Here is a 19,382-nt window from a genome sequence, read left to right on the forward strand (position 1 = left end):
AGACTAGCTTCCCAGCACCAAGGCATTGGGCTTGCATGGGACGCTCACATATATGTGCATGTAGATGTTCATATGTGGATGCACATGCTTTTAATCGCAACTCCAGCTTCTGCCCCTGCAGCACGCTCTCTGGGAATTTTTAATTAGGGCCAGGCACCACTTGCCTCTGGGTCCATGGTGGCTTCCCTGCACTGCCCCGCCTCCCTCGATGGCAGCCCAGGAAAGCCAGGCAGCACGAGGGCTGGACCGCATGGTGAAACACTTCAGCATCCAAAAGAACAGCAGATTTGGCAAAACCAAGCGTGTATGCAGGCTCCAGCACCCGACTTAATTCAGAATCAAGAAAACACCCCAAATCTGAAACTCTCCTGGGACAGGAGAAGCCTTTCCTGCCCTGCTCTTATCCCAGGCTCACCAAGGTCCCTGCAAGCAAAAGTCCAGCAGGTCCCACCCCTGTCCTTGGGTTTGGCACGGGCTTTGCCAGGCATGGTGCTGAGCACAACAGGAATGGAGCCCCCTGGCCACCTCCCATGGGACCCCCCTCCATCCCTTGCCCTCCGCCAGCCAGCTGTCTTTAGGGCCAAAAGATTATTTTTAGGAATTTTTCCAGCGTGCGACTTAGGGCAAGGCAGGGAGCCTGGTGCTGGGGGCTCCTCTAGCACCGCCCCCCCTCCGAATAAAAGGCTGCCAGCTGGCAGGGCTTGGGGGCTGCTGGCTGCTAACAGAGCCCTTGCTGTTTGGCCCCTGCCGATGCTTCAGGTTACAGCCGGGAACCAGAGACTTCTCCTTCTGCAGGCTGGGGCAGGGGAGGGAGTGGGCAAGGGGCCAGGCGGAAATCAAGGTGCTGGGGTGGGAGTTTCCTGAAGCCAACCTGCAATGAAGCTGCCTCGATGCTGAGGCACGGGGTGGTCCCCCGGTCCCCCAGCACCAGGTCCCGTTAGCAGCCGCTGGCCCCACAGAGGCGCAAGGTGCGAGGGGTGGCCCCTGGGTGCGAGGGGCTTGGGTTTGGATAGTGGTGGGGCTGTGGTCAGCGGGGCACAGCCAGGTGTGGGGTGATGGAGATGTGTTGGATGGGGATGGGCGTTTGGGGCAGGTGTGGAGCAGAACCCTTCCCTGGGCTGTGATGGGTTTAACCCTGTGTTTGGGCTGTGCTGAGTTTAGCCCCACATTTGGGCTGCATAACCCACATCTGGGTTGTGCTGGCTCTAACCCCGTAATTGGGTCTGAAGAGGGGGTTACTGGACTGCACCAGCCTCCCAGGGAGAGTCTGCATCTGGTTTTGCTGGTTTGTTTGGGGTTATTCCCGCAGTGGGTACTGTGCTGCATGTATGCACGAAGAGGTGCAAAGGGAAGCAGCCCTTTTTGGGGTCCCCAAGGCACTGCACAGGCTGGGGGCAATGAGCAGTGGTTACCCCTTGGCCTCAGAGAGCTGTGGGTGAGGAGGTGCTGTGGGCACTGCCAGCAGTCCTGGGGGCTGCGTATGGCCCTGGTGGCTCCAAAAATGGGGGGGGGGGGGGGGGTCATGCCTCCCTCGCTCCTCATTGGCATACATTGTTTGGCTTTTACAAGGCATGCTGTGGCTTGGTGGGTGCCAGAGGCACACTCCCCAGGAGCTCCGGGTTCCTCCTCGCCTCTGCCTCCCCTTGTCCTCAGATTTGGTGAAAAGCATGCAAAGGACGAATGCAAATAAAAAGCATTGAAAATGAGGGCATGGCAGCTGCTTCCCAAACGGCAAGCCCTGGAGCTGAAGCGTGGAGTGCAGGATATGGCCCCTTCCAGCTTGGTAAGGCAACACAAGAGGCAGCGGGGGTCATGCGGGTGCAGCAGGTTTGTGCCCCCTCCACATCGAGCTGTGCTGTTGGGTACAAAAACCTCGAGCCTTTCGCTCACATCTGTAGAGGAGACAGTGTCAGGGTGTGCAGGGCTGGGGGTCACCACTCCCCCCCCGCCTGCCCTGGCCATGCTGTGGGGCTGGGACGCCACCGGCTTTCTGGGCAGGGCAGCAGCGTGGGCACGGGTTCAGGCCACGCTGTGGCTCCTCAGAGCGGGACAGAACTTCTGCAGGGCGGCCAGGAGGAGGGGGGTTTAGCAGGGCGGTCCCTGCCCGACCCCGAACGAAAACAAGCTGAAGAGAGACGTTCCTGCTGCTTCAAAACACCACCGCCCTTGGCCACGGGAGCAGTTTCCCATAGCAGGCACTGGCAGAGAGCTGGGGCTGGGCAGCGGGGCCAGGGATGCTCGAGCAACAGGAGTGCAGCACGATGGCATGGCCAGGGTGCTGGAGCTGGCCAGTGTCACACCTTGCCCACTGCAGGGTGGCATTTTGCAGGTGGGTGACTCCAGAAGCACCCAGCACATGGTGGGCAGAGCTGCCAAGTGCTCATGGTGTTTCCCCCCGCCATGTCTCCATTTCAGTGATGCTGCCCCAGACCACCCTGCGGAGGGGTTAGGAGGCACCGCAGGTTTGTGCACTCAGTGGGGAGCAACCCGTGTGCGCCCCCAGCCCTGTTCCCCCCCGCCAATGCGGCATCGTCTGCATGTGTCCCCCCCTGCCCCACCCCTGGCTCTGTGTGTGTCTCTTCCTCTTTGAAGAGTGACTTCAAATGAAGCAAAGCAAAAAAAAAAAAAATCCACCAAAACCACTGTCTTTCAAAGCAGCGAGTGCAATGGAAAGTTGGCCTCCCACAGGAATCTGTGCCGAGCTCTGCCAGGCCACTGCAGGGCATGGCACAGCACGGCCATGCCGAGGGGACTGTCACATCCCACATGTGCATCAGTGTTGGTGCACATAGCTGTGATTTGGGGGGGTGGGGCAGGACATTTTGATTTGTAGCATTTAGGTTTAAAATGATGCTGCAGTTGGTTTCTGCAGGATGGGGCTCGCAGCAGGACTTGTCCCACAGCTCCCCAAAAGCCTCAATCAGAAAATCTTCAGATGGGCTAAAAAGTCATGAAGCATGCTGCTCGCAGCCGTGCCACCCCAGCCCTTGCCCTTTCCCAACGTGGCTGTGGGAACTGGTGCTGTGGAGCCCTGGGGGGAAAGCAGCAGCTGCTGGCCATGTACCCACCATCCCATACTAGGACTGATGCCCAGCAGGACAGAGGGACGGCCAGGTGGTGCGGGGTGGAAGACAGCACCTTGCATTTTCAGCTGGTGCCTGGGTGCAATGAGACCATCCTGCACCAGGGCAGGGGTGCCCAACATTACCACCATCCCAGGGCTGAGCCACCCACCCTGGGCTGTCCCCACTGACCCAGCCATGGTCAGGGAGGTCACCCCATCCAGTCAGGGAGCAGCCTTCTCGGCCTGGGACCAACACGCGGGGAGGAAGAAAGGCTCCAATTGTTCCCTCTGCCCCGGCTTGGCTCTGGGCCACTGTGCCAGGACTCCCTGTCCCTGGGTGCGTCACCACTGGTGCAGACATAGAGGGGCCAGACTCCACCTGTGTGGGGTTTGGGAGATAGCAGCGCAGCTAAGGAAGACATCCCAACCATACACGTGTGTGGGCATTCATTTGCACAGTTATTTTACCCTCTGTGAGGAAGTTAGGTCGCAGAAAGCCAGGGCATCCTTCCTGCGTTGAGCGGCTGCCTGGCCCCAAGTGGCTGGCCGCCAGCCACACCGCAGCACTGGTGGAGCACAAAGTCCCCGGGTCTGTGGTTCCTGCCCGGTGGGATGATGCTGTGGCTGCCACCCCTCCTGTGGGCTTTTGTTTGTGGCCATCGGGCGGGCACAGAAGGGATTGCCCCATGTCCTGTCCTGTGATGTTTGGCTGTGGCTGGGCTTTGGCAGTGGTCGGGCAGGTCACTGGGAGCACCCCCTCCCTCCTGGGCTGTAGGGAAAAAATGAGAGGGTCCGGGGGGCAAAAAGTTGGGGCTGGGCTGGGACTGCAGCAAGGCAGCTCTGCCTTCACCTCTGCAGCATTTGCACAGCACGTGCTGCATAAAGCAGGACAGACAGGAGAAGAAATTATTTTATTTTCAAACTATGTCCAGTCCACACTAGCACACTCTCCCCTCTCCCTGATCCCCCCGAGCACCATCCCTTAATTTTGGCCAATGTGGTGCTTGGAGTTATTTTTGGTGTCTGCTTTTAAAGTGTATTTTAAGTCTTTTTTTCCATCACTGAAATATTTTACTTTCAGGCCTAGTATTCCCAGTTAGTATCAGTTACCAGCATAGTTTTGGCTCTTTTCACTCTTTTCACTGATGTTTCTTTGGAACATTTCTCCGTGTGGTTTAGTAGGAAAAGCTTATGACAGTCTCATGAAATTAATGTGTGGGACTTGCATATGAGGCTGGCTGGTGTGTGCAGGAGGGCGGAGAGCAGCTCCCACAAGGTATCTGGAGCACTGTGGTGTGATGCAGGAGCATCATGGTGTGATAGAGGAGCAACATGTTCCTTTCCCCCCTTGCACAGGGGAAGCCAGAGCCAAGCTCCCCACCTCTCTGGGTTTTTAGCACATACAGATTCACAGAATCAGTGAATTGTAGGGGTTGGAAGGGACCTCAAGAGATCATTGGGTCCAACCTCACTGCCAAAGCAAGTTCCCTAGAACAGGTTGCCCAGGTAGGCATCCAGATGGGCCTTGAATATCTCCAGAGAAGGAGACTCCACAACCTCCCTGGGCAGCCTGTTCCAGTGCTCCGTCACCCTCACCGTGAAGAAGTTCTTTCACATGTTGGTACGGAACTTCCTGTGCTCCGTCTTATGGCCATTGCCCCTTGTCCTGTCCCCACAAACCACTGAGAAGAGGTTGGCCAAATCCCTCTGTCTCCCACACCTCAGGTATTTATACACATTGATGAGATCCCCTCTCAGTCTTCTCTTCTCCAGGCTGAACAGACCCAGGTCTCGCAGCCTTTCTTCATAGGGAAGATGCTCCAGGCCCCGTGTCACGGGTCTCCAGCCAGACTCTGCGCCGCCGATCACCACCCTCTGAGCTCAAGAGGGTGGTGACATCACCCCATTTCTCTCATTTCTTGCAACCCCGATTCCTCATGGTTTGGTGTGTGGACCATGGACACCTGCAGCTTTGCTGAGCACAGGGAGAGTGGCATCAGCTCCCCTGCAGCTGCCCATTCCCCAGCCCCAGTTGGAACCAGTCCTTCCCAGTTCCCCACGTGCAGCAGGACCCCAAGGGTGGCATGTGGGGCTGACACCCCTCTGTGTGTCCCTCCAGGTGTGCAGTACAGCCAGGTGGGGACGAATGTGACCCTGTTGTGCACCGGTGCCCATGCCGGGTATGTGTTTTGTGTTCAGACCATGGGATGGTTTAATGGGTGGGCTCCAAAAAAACAGTTTGGGAGCAGAGTCAATGTCTCCATCCCCAGCTGTGCCTGTCTCCCCATCAGCTCTCCCCCAAATTTTGTGGGGTGTCCCCGCTGTTCCCATCCCCTAACACCCCATCTCTCTCCTCCCCAGCTCGCTGGTGCAATGGAGACAAGAGGGGGCCATGGCACTGCCGGAGGGCTTGGCCATCCGTCAGGGAGCCCTGGTGCTGCCACATGCCAGCCTGGCCACCACGGGGACCTACAGCTGCCACAGCAAGGACGGCAGCCTCCTGCACGCCGTGTCCCTGCGGCTGGGGCATGAGTAGTGTCTCCGTGGGCTGGGTGGTCAGCAGTGGCAAGGGGGTGCCAAGAGGGGATGCATGCAGGTCCCCGCGTGCTGGCTGTGCTGCAGGACAGGGGACCCCTCGCTGCTCATTGCCTCCCCGCAGGCTCCAGACCTTCCGGGGGTCCCTTTTGTGTCCTGCAGATCTCCTAACCTGCACCCTGGGTTTGCTGCCTGCCCCAGAGCATTGTGGCCAAGGGCCAGGCTGTTTCCTGGAGCAGGACGTGCTTCAGGGTGCGCATGGTACTGAGCACTCGGTTGTTCAAAGAGGGGTTCCCGAGCAGTGTTAGGGTCCGGCACAGGCTCCCTCCCGCCCTGCCGGTGCCGGAGGGGGTGGACAAGAGAAGTGGGTCATCTGCAAGCTGCCAAGCGCTTCAGCTTGCTTCAGGATGAAAGGAGTTGGTGAAACAGCGCTGCCGTTGCTTCTAATTATCACGGCAGGCCAAATTGCGGGGCTGCTTTGAAGTCAGCCATATCCTATAAAACCTGCAGCAGGTCCCTGCTGCCAGCCATGCAGGCGCAGGAGGGGAGCAGGGCTCTCCTTGATTCCCCCCCCAGGCACCCCTGAGTGCATATGCACGGTGGGGAGAGGGTGGTCAGAACTAGAGCCATGCGGAGCTGGCAGCAGAAAGCAGCAGGTCTTGGAGCTTGAGCGCAGGGCAAGAGCAAGCCAGCTGCTGGGGAGTGGAAAATAACACCACGTCCCTCCAGGGCCACTTTTATTAGCATGCCTGCATGCTCGCTGCCACTGCGCACTGAAGAGCAGCGGGCAGGAGGTATCCTCCAGCTCTGGGGACCCTCCTGCGCATCCCGGTTAGCCTGGGACCCCCAGCCCCCTACTCCTCGCTGGCAAGGCTGGGCACAGTGTTGTGAGAAAAATCTCAATAAGTTTCTTCAGACAGGACCTTCTGTGAAGCTATTTTATTCGTGATTGCAATGGCAGGCATCCTGCAAGCAGGAACACACAGTAAAAGTTTATCATAACCTTATATTCCCTATTACCCGACACCTGATTTCTCCCCTGTTTCCTCATTGGCTGAGTACTACAGGTTCACAAGCTACTCAATGCACTTCTATACCATATATGTACAGTTTGATTTGACCAACCATTAATTTCTCCTTTTCCATTTTTTTTCCTTCTTCTCTCGTGACTAGAGGGCCCGTGATTTTTGTTTTTACTGATTTTATACTGTTCATCCTGTTTTTCTTAGCTATCCTCCTTATTTTGGGACAGTGGGACCTTCCCCTTATCTGCTTAACATACTCCCCACTGCTATGCTGCACAATCACTTTTGAATATGCAAGGTTAGTGGAATTTTCCACTGCAAAAACAAGTTCTATTGCAAAAACACAGCTTTGTTTCTCACAGCGTTAGCTCCAGCCCCTGTGCTGTGGTGCCCATGGGCTGCAAGGTGGGAGTGGAGTGCGGCAGAGCAGCCCCCCAGGGCCTGTGCAGAGACCCATGTCCCAGTTCTGGGTCATGGTGGGGTTGGCTTCATGCTGCCCCCTGTCCCCCAGTCCTCAGCTTTTCTGTCTTTCCTTGGCAGGAAGAAATCACTGACAGGAGAAGAGAAGCGGAGGTAGGGTTCACTCCTACCCCGGTCCCGTGCCCTGGGAACCAGTCCCCATCCAAAAGGCTCTGCCCCTGTCCTCACTGGGGTCCCTGAGGCGAGAGCTGGGGACCACATGGAGGAACAGGCTCTTCAAGCCATGGAGCTGGGATGGGGGGGTCCCTTCGGCCATGTTGGGGATCTGGGGGTGACAGGAGATGCCCGGACCCTGCCAGAGCTGTAACAGGGGTTGCCTCCTCCATCGGGCTCCTGGTGCAGTGTTCTCCCCATGTGTCACCCCCTTAGCAGCACCAGGAAACTGTGTACAACCAGGGCGGGGGGGACATGTCACCACCCCACCTCCCCATCCGGCAGGAACAAGAGTGGGCATGTGGGGCCGTGCCTGCAGGATCCGGCCCGCGCTGGTACCTGCACTGTTCACTGGTCGGAGTTCTGGAGCTCCTACCGGCTGAACATCACTGAGGTGAACCCGCTGGGCTCCAGCTTCCGCCTCCTGGACATCACCATGCGGGCCATCAGTGAGTGCCCATCCCTCTGTCCGTCTGTTCGTCCATCCATGGTGCAGCACAGGGTGTGGGGACATGGCCTGACATGGTGTCCCTGTCCCCTACCACCCAGTTAAGCCAGATCCTCCAGAGGGCTTGGTGGTGGAGCCTGTCCCCCTAGCCCTGCGGCGGCTCTAGGTAAGCTGGAAGTACCCAGCGTCCTGGCCCAAGGAGCCCCACTTCCAGCTCTGGTTTCGGCTCCAGTACCGCCCCGTCATCCACTGCTCCTGGTCTGTGGTAAGCGGTCAGCCGCGTGGGCACAGTGAGTGGTACTAAGGTGGGATGGTGGCCCTGGGTTGGGGTGCCCACGTGCCCGACATCTCCCACTGAGCAGGTGGAGACGGTGAACCCGTCTGAGGTGATCACGGATGCCTTCACGGGGCTGGAGCACATGGTGCAAGTGAGCGCAAAGGATTTCCTGGACGTGGAGAACTGGAGCGAGTGGAGCACGGAGGCACAGGCCACACTGGTCAGAGGTGGTCGGAAACTGTCTTGGGCAGAGTGACCACGAAATGGTAGAGTTCTCTATTCTTGGCGAGGCCAGGAAGGGGACCAGTAAAACTGCTGTCTTGGACTTCCGGAGGGCTGACTTTGAGCTGCTCAGGACGCTGGTTGGCCGAGTCCCTTGGGAGGCGGTTCTGAAGGGCAGAGGAGTCCAGGAAGGCTGGGCGCTCCTCAAGAAGGAAATCGTGATGGCACAGGAGCGGTCCGTCCCCACGTGTCCAAAGACGAGCCGGCGTGGAAGAAGACCGGCCTGGCTCAACAGAGAGTTGCGGCTTGTGCTTAGCAGAAAAAAGAGGGTTTATAATCTTTGGAAAAAAGGGCGGGCCACTGAGGAGGACTACAAGGATGTAGCGAAGCTGTGCAGGGAGAGAATTAGAAAGGCCAAAGCTCATCTGGAGCTCAACCTGGCTACTGCCGTTAAAGACAACAAAAAATCCTTTTACAAATATATCAACGCGAAACGGAGGACTAAGGAGAATCTCCATCCTTTACTGGATGCGAGAGGAAACCTAGTTACTAAGGATGAGGAAAAGGCTGAGGTGCTTAATGCCGCCTTTGCCTCAGTCTTTAGCGGCAACACCGGTTGTTCTCTGGATACCCAGTGCCTTGAGCTGGTGGAAGGGGATGGGGAACAGGACGTGGCCTTCGCTATCCATGAGGAAATGGTTGGCGACCTGCTACGGAGCTTGGATGTGCGCAAGTCGATGGGGCCGGATGGGATGCACCCGAGGGTACTGAAAGAACTGGCGGAGGAGCTGGCCGAGCCGCTTTCCATCATTTATCGGCAGTCCTGGCTATCGGGGGAGGTCCCAGTTGACTGGCGGCTAGCCAATGTGACGCCCATCTATAAGAAGGGCCGCAGGGCAGACCCGGGGAACTATAGGCCTGTCAGTTTGACCTCAGTGCCAGGAAAGCTCATGGAGCAGATTGTCTTGAATGTCATCACGCGGCACTTGCAGGGCAAGCAGGCGATCAGGCCCAGTCAGCATGGGTTTATGAAAGGCAGGTCCTGCTTGACAAACCTGATCTCCTTCTATGACCAAGTGACGCGCTTGGTGGATGAGGGAAAGGCTGTGGATGTGGTTTACCTTGACCTCAGTAAGGCTTTTGACACAGTTCCCCACAACATTCTCCTCAAGAAACTGGCTGCTCGGGGCTTGGACTGGCGTACGCTTCGCTGGGTTAGAAACTGGCTGGATAGCCGGGCCCAGAGAGTTGTGGTGAATGGAGTCAAATCTGGTTGGAGGCCGGTCACTAGTGGTGTCCCCCAGGGCTCGGTACTGGGGCCGGTCCTCTTTAATATCTTTATCGATGATCTGGATGAGGGCGTCCAGTGCACCCTCAGTAAGTTTGCAGATGACACCAAGCTAAGTGCGTGTGTCGATCTGCTCGAGGGCAGGAAGGCTCTGCAGGAGGATCTGGATAGGCTGGAGCGATGGGCTGAGGTCAACTGTATGAAGTTCAACAAGGCCAAGTGCCGGGTCCTGCACCTGGGGCGCAACAACCCCAAGCAGAGCTACAGGCTGGGAGATGAGTGGCTGGAAAGCTGCCTGGCCGAGAGGGACCTGGGAGTATTGGTTGATAGTCGGCTGAATATGAGCCAGCAGTGTGCCCAGGTGGCCAAGAAGGCCAACAGCATCCTGGCCTGTATAAGAAGCAGCGTGGCCAGCAGGTCTAGGGAAGTGATTGTGCCCCTGTACTCGGCTCTGGTGAGGCCGCACCTCGAGTACTGTGTTCACTTTTGGGCCCCTCGCTACAGGAAGGACATGGAGGTGCTCGAGAGAGTCCAGAGAAGGGCAACGAAGCTGGTGAGGGGTCTGGAGAACAAGGCTTACGAGGAGCGGCTGAGGGAGCTGGGCTTGTTCAGCCTGGAGAAGAGGAGGCTCAGGGGCGACCTTATCGCTCTCTACAGTTACCTTAAAGGAGGCTGTAAAGAGGTGGGGGTTGGTCTGTTCTCCTACGTGCCTGGTGACAGGACGAGGGGGAATGGGCGAAAGTTGCGACAGGGGAGTTTTAGGTTGGATGTTAGGAAGTACTTCTTTACGGAAAGGGTTATTAAGCATTGGAATGGGCTGCCCAGGGAGGTGGTGGAGTCACCATCCCTGGAGGTCTTTAAAAGACGTTTAGATGTAGAGCTTAGCGATATGGTTTAGTGGAGCACTTAGTGTTAGGTCGGAGGTTGGACTCGATGATCTTGAGGTCTCTTCCAACCTAGAAATCTGTGATACTGTGTGTGATACTGTGAGGTGTAGGGCAGAGGTCCTCCCAGCTTGCACCATCCTTCCCACAGCCCCTCCAGCACCCCGGGCTGCCCCTCTGCAGCCCTTTCCCCATGTCATCCCCCTCCCTCGGGTGTCACCAGGGCAAGCCCCAGCTCCTGGGGTCTCTTCAAGTTGCCCCAGGACAGCTGGTACCATGCACCACCCAGAAACTGGCCCCATAGTGGGAGGTAGAGCTGCAAGGGGGCAAAGCAGCTCCCACCTCCTGCTGTCCCATGGTAGGGTGTGGTTTGGGAATTGTCCCCCATGGCCCTCAGGGCATAGCAGAGCTGCCAGGAGCACCCTTGGGCTCCCAAGCCCCCACAGCACAGCAACACCCCAAAGGCACCCTTCTTTACTCCACCCTGCAATGCTACCCATGATTTTGGGTGATTGATTCCCAACCCTGCTGCCCTCCCAGACCCTGCCACCACGGCAAGTGAAGGAACCACTACAGACACCAGCCTGGAGAGCCTGGCTGAGGAGCCCTCGCAGGCTCCCAACCCTGAGCCTATCAGTGAGTAGAGCTGGGGGTTGCACACGAGGCTGGGGACTGGGGTGGGAGCAGGTCCCAAAGCCTGGCCGCAAGGTCCTCGACGAGTGACGCGGTCTGTGGCATTCCTTGGCCGTGACAGTTTCCTGTCCCAGACCGCAGCGATCCCCTGGAGAAGATGGCCATCCTGGTCTTCCTTGGGATCTTCGCCTTCTTCGTCCTGGCTGCTGTTCTCATCATCACCATCCTCATCTGGTAGGTGGGGTTCTGGCTTCATGAATGCTGTCCCCATCCCACTCTGATCTGTCCCCGATCCCCCAGCATGGGCACCCCGTGTCCCCCAGCCCTGTGCTGGGGTCCCAGCACAGCTGGACACAGCTGGATAGGGGTGCAGAGCAGTCCCTGCGCCCAGGGAGGGCTGCCTGGGGTCCTCAGCTGCCATTGCTTTGTCCCCAGGCTCCGAGTGAGGAAACACAGCAAAGACGAGACCAAACCCCACAACTTCTTGGTTGCTGCCACCCACTTGAAGACTCTGCTGAGTGAGTGTCAGGGCGGGGGCACAGGGAAGGGGCCTGCTCAGGCAGGGCAGTGCCACTGACCCCCTTCTCTCTTTCTCTGCAGGGACCCAAATCCTGCCATGAGCCCCAGCCGACCTCACTCCGTGCACCCGCTCACCACGTATGGGCCATGACACCACTGTTGGCCCCAAGGGCCCCACACTGCACAGCCTAGGACATTGCCCCCAGCACCCTCGAGGTGCGGGATGGACCCTAAGGACAGAGGCTGTGCTTCCAGGTGCTTTGGGCTGCCCGTGCCTGCCAGGAGCCGTCTGGAGACACCTCAGACTCAGGGTGACGAGCCATGCTGAACACATGGGGATGGGGCACCGAGCCAGCCCCACACCGCTGTGTCGTGCTAACTCGAGGGGGACCATGCGCACAGGCTCCCAAGGGTGCTGGGCATCGCTGAGCCCCCTCCACTAGCCGTCTGAAGGCAGAAGGGACACCCCCCCCCCGGTGATCCCAATAAATGGGGTAGCATTGGCACTGCCCAGGCAAGGCCCCGTCGCACCGGGTGCCGGGCAGGAGGGGAGCAATGCCAGCATGGGGACTGTCCTTGCAGGAGGTGCAGGGCTGGTCCCCAGCAGCCTCTCCCCAGGATGCCAGGGGGCTGCCAGAGACCCTCGCCCTGCTCAGCCCTTGCTGAATGCCAGCAGAGGATGCAGGCTGATGGCTGGGGCATCTCGCCTGTCCTGCAGTAGGGACACAACCTTCTGCAAAGCTCCCTGCTTGACGTGTGCTGCTCAGGTCCCTCCTCACACCTTGACCCAGCCCCTGTAATCGCTTCAATGTGTTGGCACCAGCCCTGGTGCTTGGTGCCAGCAGCTCTGTGCCCAACCAGATCCAGATGGGGAAATGCAAGCAGCAGCAGCATGAGGTGGGTCTGGAGGCTCTGTGTTACCCAGGGCTGCCTGAGGCAGGATCCATCCCAATGTGGTCCCCATGTGAGGCAGGGCTGGGAGGTGGCTCTGGTCGGATCCTACCCCAGCATCTTGGAAATGGGGATGAAAGCTGGTCTCTGCCAGGGAGGGGGGCAGCTCTGTGCCCTTTGCAAAGGCTGGTGGCACCACCAGGCACATGCCCACCTCCCACCAGCCCTCCATCTCTGACATGCTGCTGGGATGGTGCCATACTGGGATGGGAGCCAAGCCTGCAGCACCCAACCCAGCTGTGCCCCTCTTCCTGATGTGCCACAGCCACCCTCATCTCCCCTTGGTCCCCTGCACACCATGGAAAGCCCTTCCTGCCTTGAAAACAGTTCTTGCCACCACCAGATCCCACTTGAACAGTGCTGTGAAGGGAATCAGGGCTGCGGTTGTCCATAGGATGCTGTTGAACATGTACAACACCCATCCTACAGCTGTGGCTCCAGCGTTTGCAAAGTGAGCTGAGCGTGTGGCCAGCACCTGGTGCTGGTTTAAAGATGGATGCCTGCTTGTGCCTCAGGAGTGCAATGGCCGGAAAATGGGAGAGTGGGAGCCAACAGCTCTGGCCCCCACATCCTCCCCTGCTTAAAAGCTCCTCAGAGAGTCCAGTCTTGCTCCAAATAAAAGGGAATTGCTGATGGCCAGGGCAGCAGGGGAGCTGGCAGGGACCACAGGAACCTTGTGCATCTGAGCTGGTGCCAAGAGCCATGCCCATGTCCCCCAGCAGCCCATAACTGTGACACAAGTGCAGCCTGGAAGCCCAGAGAAGCAGCGAGAGCAATGTTTGGGGGTCTGAAGGTACAGTGCATAGGTATACTGCTGGGGGCTGCGTGCCCAGAGAGCTTGAGCTAGCACCGGACACGGGAGCAGTGAGACATGAGGCTGGGGTGAACAGCAATCTGGGATAAAGGAGAGGCCTCCAGATGCCAAAGTCAACTTTGCCTCCAAGCTGCAGAGGAGAAAAACAGGAAGTGACCATGAGAGCAGTCCCAGTGCTGGCACCTCCCTGTCCCACCACCGGGCCAGGGCACTTCCTTCAGGGCTCGGGCTCTTTGGTGGCTCTGGCTTGCAGCTGAGCTTGTAGGAGGCCGGAGCCTATGGGAAAGGAATTCACAGGTGGCTTTGCGTTGTTTCACGTCCCTGAATTTAGAGATAATGAGGAAATAAGCAGTAGAAACAAAAACTTGAGCAAGGTCGAGATAAATTAACTTAGCTACAGTGTTAAAGATGAGCTTTGGGCAGTGGCCAATTGCTGTCTGGCTTGAGGCGCATGTCTGAGGGTCTCTAACCAATTGTATGACAGGTTCAGGCGCGTGGACAGTGCATGGGGCTACAGGGAAAGTATATGTAGTAGTGAAAAAGGGCAATAAAGGTCTCCTGTTCAAGAGCCATCAGGAGTCCATGTCTTTCATCCCTTCAGGAGCCCTGCTGGGATACACCCAGGGCAGGCAGTGGTGCTGCCAGTCCTGCCTTGCTGCAGTCACCGTGATGGGTCACGGGCTGTGCAGCGGTGTCCAGGTCTCTTGGGTGGTGCAGGTCCTGCCAAATGTCTGGGCTGGCCCTCGAGCCCCGACTCCTCTCCCCCATCACTTCCAGGGCAGGCTGTGCTTTGCACAGGAGGAGGCAGGTTGTCTGCAAAAGAGCCCTCACGTCACTCTCCTGCTGCTCTCTTCTTGTTTCCTCCAGGAAAGAGAAAGAAGCAACCCTGGTAGATCCTAGGGAATACGAGGGAATGAATCATGTATATGTCCTGGGGCAAGGGAGAAAGGAAGGAACACATACACAGACTGAATCAGTGGGGAGGGAAGGATGCATGGCTTGGGGGAAGGAACCACGCAGATGTATAGGGGAATACAAGGACTGGGCAGAGGGAGGGACAGATGGATAGATGAATGAATAGACAGATGAACTGTTTGGACACCCAAATACTATCCTGAGTGTCAAAGATGCTCATTGTGCAGGGACTGATTTGTGAGGATGGCTGGGAGGCCAAGTGCGTAAAGCTGGCAATGGGAGGCCCGTTGGCAGAGCGAGGATGGTGTTTGGGGACAGGTCCTGCGTGTGACCCACACACCCAGTCCCCAAGGAAGTGGTAACACAGCTGGCATGAGGAGACAGAGCCTGAGTCAATAGAAACTCAGCCCCTGCACTGGGCAGAGAGGGGCATCTCCACCCTCCTGGTCTCACACTGTCCGGGCAGGGGGAGCAGGGCAGGGATCCTGCCCCAGGGGCACAGTGAATCCAGACACAAATGCTTTAAAAACCCAGTGCTGGGTATTTACCTTGGCTCTAGATTTCAACTCATCTGCGAGTGGGATATCTCTGCCTGGGGTCTTGCTAGAGGGTCTAAGCCCCTAGCACACTAGAGACCCCAGAGTTCACCCATGCTACCTTTTCTTCATCTGCCTCCCTTTCTAGCTGCAAACTCTGTGCCCAGCATCAGCTCTCTTTCCTGAAAGAGAAAGCTGGGCATCACCTGGCAGGCCAGATGTGCTGGCACCCAAATGTGGGGAGAGGAGAGGCCTGAGACACCTTTTCTTGCTGCCCTATTATAGGCTTCTCCCTGCACAAAAGGGTTGTTTCTTTCCCTGTTTGCTGTGGTTGCCACCCTCTCTGCCTCCAGGACACTTTTTGTCTTTCATGGCCTAGAAACGCCAAACACAGGGACACAGAGGTGCTGGGAGGCTAAACCAGCAGCTTAGCTGTACCGAAGCAGTGCTGCTTGTGATGGTCTCTGCAAATGGCTGTTCCCTCCTCAGCCCAGCAGCAGCACTTTGGATGAGCTCACCAAGCACTGAGTTTCCCTGCCAGCTTTTTTTTTTTTTTCACTGAAAGCAGGCCCAGTGTCCAAGCAAGAGTTCACACCTCTCCTCCAGCTGCCTCTAGAGCTACGGAGACTGAAGGAGAGTAGGAAACACTTTGGGAGCATCCTCTGGGGAGGGCCAGGGAGCATCCCAACCTGCTCACCTCCTGCCAGCTGCATCTTGTGCTCCAGGATGATGCTGGGATGGAAGTCACCAGGTCATGGTGCTTTCTTCCTACTCCAGAGCACTTTCTTTAGCTCCCCACATATACAGGGCACCAGCACAGCCAGGAGCAACCCCAAGGGCTTGGGCTGTTGGTCTGCACTTGTGCATCTATGGCTGGCTGCAAAGGGCCAGGTGAGCTGCCTGGGCAAAGCTGTGCAGGAAGCTGAGGCAGCAGCACCTCTCCTCATTTCCTTCTCCCCAGAGCTTCTGCAGGGGCCAAGGCCCCAAGCCCCATCCTTCCCCAGGCTCAGATCAGTCAAGAAGGATGCCCAGACCCTATTTTCCCACTAGATGGCAAACACTGCCTTTAAAACAGCCTTCCGAGGAGTTACATGCCTTCCTCCGGCAGAGGAGACTAAGAATAGAAAATCCTTCCTCAGAGCAAAGCCTGGGGGCTGGGGACCTGGGGCTGCCTGCTGCGGGGCTGGGGGGTGGGAGCTTGGCCAAACCTGCCCAGCAAGCAACCTACGGTGGTCCTCCATGCCAGGGACATCTTGATTTTTTGCCATTTTTTGAATTGCCCTTCTTTCCCACACGTCTGGTTTTGCCCCAGTCCTAGGAGATCCATCCCTCACCCCATAAATGCAAGAGAGGCATCTGGATAACCCCACATAACACCTTGAACTGTGGGCGGCCACAAAGCTAAACCCAGAAGCTTTGCTAGGGATTAACCACACTGTAAGGAATGGTCCAGCAATTCGTGCCACTAAGGGACTTGAAGGGTTAACATTGAGTCCTGGGTTTAGGTAATAAGAGAACAGAGGGATTTCTTCAGAGAAAAACTGCTGACTCTGCACAGACGTGCAGTAACTTCTGACAGCCGGCCAAGAGACCACCAGATAAGGAGGAAGAATATGAGCCTCCCTGTCCGAGCGGCCCCCGAGAGACTAACAGAGACTGATAAGCAGGTGCACCTGGGAGGACTTCGGATTCGGGAAACCAATTATAATAACCCTGCCTCTTCTAGAAGTAGTAATGAATATGTATTAGCCTAGGAGCATAAAAACCAGCCGCCTTACGTAACAGGTGTGCGTCCTGGTGGAGCAGAGACTCCCGGCGCACCCAGCGCTGTTTGCTTGCCTCTATTCGTTTAATAAATTGTAAACTTTGATTGTAATCCTATTTGGGACTCAGTCATTTATAACAGCACTGTGGTTTGTGAGCCAGATGTGTCCTCGTGCCTGCTAGCAGGAGGGCAAGCCCCCAGCTCCATGTGCAAGCCCTTGTGCTGGGTGTAAATAAAGGAGGAAGGGATGGAGGCTGTGCAGGTGGATGTGTGTGCTCGGCTAAGATCTTCTGCCAGCTCAGATGTCTTTCCAGGCTTGTGTGTGCTTGTTTGAATTCAGCCCTAGAGTACTTCATGGTCTCTATACTAATCTTGTGCAGAAGTTTTCTGAGTTTTCTACTGGCTCTGGCACGTCTGCAGCCTGTCAGCAGCCTGCCACTTTGCTCTCGGGGCAAACCCAGACCTCCAGAGCCCCGCCACACTCGGACACGTGTGCAAGGGTCCGCAAACAGCCAGAGTGGAGGAGCGGGGCTGTGCAAGGAGCTGCTAGGAATGTTAATGAACTAAAAGCAAAGTGCTCGGAAGCCTTGCTCCTGGCAGCATCAGCTCCGTTTGCTGCCTCCGATGTTTCCTGTCCGGGGCTGTTGTTGGGCATGGTTTGTTCTTGGGTGAGAAGGGTCCTTCAGGCTTCCTGGACACTTCCTTTGGGAAGGAATAATTGCCTCTTCCTCCTTGAGGATGGAAAATCCCTCTTGGGGCTATTTATAGTTTTTAAAAAAGAACGCATAGAAAATGAAAGAAGGGTGGCTGGGGAACAGAAACCGAGGGAGCTGTCGGGAGCTGGTGAGCAGCATGCGGCTCAGGGCGGCACGCCTCGGCCAAACCCACTGACCTGCTGCCACGACCACTGGACCACAAGCAGGGCAGGCGAGAAGCCCTTCTGGCTCGCTGCAGCATGGCTGGGCTCCCGGACAGTGCTTGTGTTGGCATGTGCTGACAGCCAGGGACGTGCCTGGGGCTTTGGGATCGGGGCAGAGGCGAAGACAAAATGGATGGCGTTGGGCTCTGGTGCGTCCCCATGGCCAGAGGCTTCCCCATCCCTTTGCCCTGTGTGTCACTGGCCCCGAAGGCTGCAGAACAGCAATTTGACACAGATGTGGCTGCATTGCTCTGGATGGTGAGATTTACAGATCCAGGAGGGTTTGACCCAGGGGGGAAATATTTGGCTGTGCAGCCTGTGTGCCTGCACAGCCACAGCATCAGAGACAACTCCCCCTCCCCCATATCTCCAGGCTAACTATTACCCTGCTCTGCTAACCCGTCCCCATCACCCCTGGCTATTGACTCTACCTCTGAGCTGAGGACATCGAGAGACCAGCAATTCCCCTTGCCTCAGAATGTCACCCCATTGCCATGATGTTTTCCTGAGCTCAGCTTCCAGCCCAGGTCCTGGAGCGGCTCTGTCTGTAGGCTAAAGGTTCTGGGATTTTCTTCCTCGGTGGTTTTCATCAAGAGAATGCTTCCTGCCTCTGCATGGCACCTGTGAGAGGTGACGGGCTGCCATGGGCAGCAGGCGCTGTCCTTGCTCTTCCCCACATCTTGGGTCCCTGGAGGCTGGATCCTGATTTGGCTGTGGTGCTGAGTGGCCCCAAGCCAACCAGCAGGCCAGGGGCTAAGGAACAGGAGTGACACCATCCGCGTCCCTCACCTGCTGCTGCCAGGCAAGAACGTACAATCAGGGAATGGTTTAGGTTGGAAGGGACCTCTCGGGACATCTGGTCCAGCATCCTCCAGCACGAAGCAGCTTCAGAAACACCAGCAGGGCTGCACCAAACGACTTCAGCTAAGTGGGGAGTGTGGGATTTGTGTCTGCTGCTCCAGGATGAAGCTCTGCAGCAGATACCCTTTTTGTCTGCACTTTTTCATTATGATCCTACAAATGCAGAAGTTCTTAAGCTGTGGTAAAGACTTGATGGGTGACCTCCAGACCTGCTTCACCCCTGCAGTGCTTCCTCCTCTGTGGGGCTGCCTGGAAGCCTATAAGAGACCTAAGAGCTGACCGAGGTCTGGAGACCAAAGGAAAAGCTACCAGTGCCAGAAGGGCAGTGCTTTCATTTCCTCCTGAAGACAGGAAATTTGAAGAAAATAAATAAATAAAACAAAACAAACAAACAAACAAAAAAGCCTGAAAGGATCTGCTGCCTTCACCAGGGTAACGTCTGTGAAGGGAAGCAAAAGTTCCCAGCAGAGGCTCCAGCACAGCCCACCACAACTGCGGCTGTGATTCCCCAGTGCAATAACCCCTGTACTCTTCCTCAAAACCCAGCTGAAAGCCAGCAAGTAAGGAAAAAGCCAAAAAGACAGCTACACACAGGGAGGATGGGTATTGTGGTGAAGGGAGGCAACAGAAACTCAAAGCAGTACACAGAGGGGATGCTGCCCAGCCAAAAATTTGGCTTCAGTGTCTTTAGGATCTGGGCTTTCAGTATCACTCACTGTAGTGGGTTTACGTGGCAAGGTTTTGGTAGCAGGGGGCCGTAGGGGTGGCTTCTGTGAGAAGAATCTAGAAGCTGCCCCATGTTAGGTAAGGGCCCCGCTGCTGACCAGAGCCGAGCCAATAAGCAATGTTTGTTGTTTATGCCTCTGTGAGAGCACATTTAAGACAGGGAAAAAAAAAAAAAAAAGAAAAAAAAAAAAAAACCACTGCTACACAGCAGCTGGGAGAGTGAGAGGAATGAGAAACAGCCTTGCAGGTGCCAAAGTCAGTGAAGAAGGAGGGGGAGAGGTGCTCCAGGCGCCAGAGCAGAAGTCCCCTGCGGCCTGTGGTGAGGACCATGGTGAAGCAGTGTGAGAAACACTCCGTAGCCAATACC

The 19,382-nt window shown here is 56.7% G+C and overlaps 1 pseudogene across 1 annotated transcript; it reads left to right on the top strand.

Moving 5' to 3' along the window:
• The first annotated feature begins 5,456 nt into the window (after positions 1-5,456).
• On the top strand, positions 5,457-11,629 carry LOC310888615 (interleukin-11 receptor subunit alpha-like; annotated as a pseudogene). The gene is made up of 9 exons: positions 5,457-5,596; positions 7,165-7,197; positions 7,543-7,706; positions 7,807-7,970; positions 8,068-8,209; positions 10,917-11,012; positions 11,144-11,243; positions 11,445-11,527; positions 11,610-11,629. The product of its transcript is annotated as an interleukin-11 receptor subunit alpha-like (transcript).
• The last annotated feature ends 7,753 nt before the right edge of the window (positions 11,630-19,382 follow it).

This window comes from Anser anser, assembly GCF_964211835.1.
Source record: "Anser anser genome assembly, chromosome: W".
In the NCBI taxonomy this organism is placed as follows: Eukaryota; Metazoa; Chordata; class Aves; order Anseriformes; family Anatidae; genus Anser; species Anser anser.